This window comes from Budorcas taxicolor, chromosome 11, assembly GCF_023091745.1.
Source record: "Budorcas taxicolor isolate Tak-1 chromosome 11, Takin1.1, whole genome shotgun sequence".
Classification (NCBI taxonomy): domain Eukaryota; kingdom Metazoa; phylum Chordata; class Mammalia; order Artiodactyla; family Bovidae; genus Budorcas; species Budorcas taxicolor.
Window position 1 is genome coordinate 121,521,294 of NC_068920.1, and position 2,029 is coordinate 121,523,322.

General features: G+C 42.6%; 1 non-coding gene across 1 annotated transcript; it reads left to right on the forward strand.

The window, feature by feature from the left end:
• The first annotated feature begins 1,728 nt into the window (after positions 1–1,728).
• Positions 1,729–1,801, forward strand: TRNAS-GGA (transfer RNA serine (anticodon GGA)). Its single transcript has one exon. It is a non-coding gene; the product is annotated as a tRNA-Ser (tRNA).
• Positions 1,802–2,029: the final 228 nt, after the last annotated feature.

Consider the following 2,029-nt stretch of genomic DNA (forward strand, 5'->3'; position numbering starts at 1 on the left):
TGTCCCCTGTATCAACACGCTCCCCACACCTAGCCCAAGCTGGGCTGAGGGGCATTTGAGCATCTGATAATTCCATTAAACTGAGAATCTATAGTTAAGGGAGACTTGAGATGATTAAATCAGCATTACAATTGGTTATGGGCAAGTTTGCTTCAAAGTCATATTCTTTTTTTTTTTTTTTTACTTTATTTTACTTTACAATACTGTATTGGTTTTGCCATACATTGACATGAATCCACCGTGGGTGTACATGCGATCCCAAACATGAACCCCCCTCCCACCTCCATTGAAGTAGAGTTGGTTTACAACATTGATTCAGTTTCAGGTGTGTAGCAAAATGATTTGGTTTTATAGGTACATATATTTTTTGACATAAAAGTATTTCAGATTATTTTCATTATAGGTTATTAATGATATTGAGTATATTAATCATTCCCTGTACTATACAGTAAATCATGTAGCTTATCTATTTCAAGGTAATTTTTAGAACATGGAGAGGTCCAGATAGAATTCTAAGTGAGAAGTAGAGGCTGAAGCTCCAGGTTTGGAAACCATCAGTATATAAGTGGTCATTGAAACCAATGTTTCATCTGTCAAGGTTCTTGGTTACAAACAACAGAAAGCAACCCTGGTTATTTAAGGAAATAATTTATTAGAGATAATAGGTAGCTTATGGAGTCTCCAGGAAAACAAGAGAACCAAGCTTAGAGATTTTATGATAAGAAAGAATTCCCAATTCACATTGCAGGTGCTGGGTGCAGAGTCAGGATTCTGCAATTGGTACCACCAATCCTGCCAACACATGGCATTGGGTGCTACCATCAACTTCTGTGGCAGCTGCTTCTGGACACTGGAAGTGCTGCTTCCATGTTTGCCAGAAGGGCTCCATGAGAGGCTCCTCTTTCTTTTACTGGTTTCCCAACTCAGTCTGGCATGGGTACAGTTGAAATGCCTGGGTTCTAGCTGCAAGGGAGCCTGGAAATGTGCCTATTGTTATGGCCTCCTTAGTAGTATGCCACCAGGTGATTGGTGGTATAGTGGTTAGCATAACTGCCTTCCAAGCAATTGACCCAGGTTCTATTCCAGGCAAATGCATGCCCTTGGGCTTTCCTGGTGACTCAGACAGTAAAGAATCCACCTGCAATGCAGGAGACCCAAGTTTGATTCCTGGGTCAGGAAGATCCCCTGGAGAAGGGAATGGCTACCCACCCCAGTTTTCTTGCCTGGAGAATTCCATGGGCAGAGGAGCATGGTGGGCTACAGTCCATGGAGGCACAAAGAGTCAGGCATGACTAAGCAATTAACATTTTTTCACTTTTAGTAGGAAGCAAGGCCTTTTAAGAGAAAGAGGGCTAAATGTGCAATGTGGCCAAGTGCTAAGTCACTTTAAGTCATGTCTGACTCTTTGCGACGCTATGGACTGTAGATTGACAGGCTGCTCTGTCCATGGGATTCTGCAGGCAAGAATACTGGAGTGGGTTGCCATTTCCTTCTCCAAGGGAATCTTTCCCACCCAGGGATCAAACCCACATCTCTTACATCTCCTGCATTGGCAGGTGGGTTCTTTACCACTAGCGCCACCTGGGAAGCCCTTAATGTGGCCAAAATGAGTAACGAATGTCCACTATAAGAATAGAAGCTGAGATGGTGAAAGAGCACATGTGGAAGTAAAGAGAGAATATAATAATTAACAGTAAATATTTATTGAGTGCTTACATGTTCAGGGCTTCCCTGGTGGCTCAGAGGTTAAAGCATCTGCCTGGAATGCAGGAGACCCAGGTTCGATCCCTGGGTCAGGAAGATCCCCTGGAGAAGGCAATGGCAACCCACTCCAGTACTCTTGCCTGGAGAATCCCATGGAGGGAGGAGCCTGGTAGGCTACAGTCCATGGGATCGCAAAGAGTTGGACACGACTGAACAACTTTACTTTACTTAACTTACTTACATGTTCAGTACTTAATATATATGGAATGATTTACTCCTTATAACAACTCTCTCAATTAGAAACTTAAAAAAAAAAACACAAAAA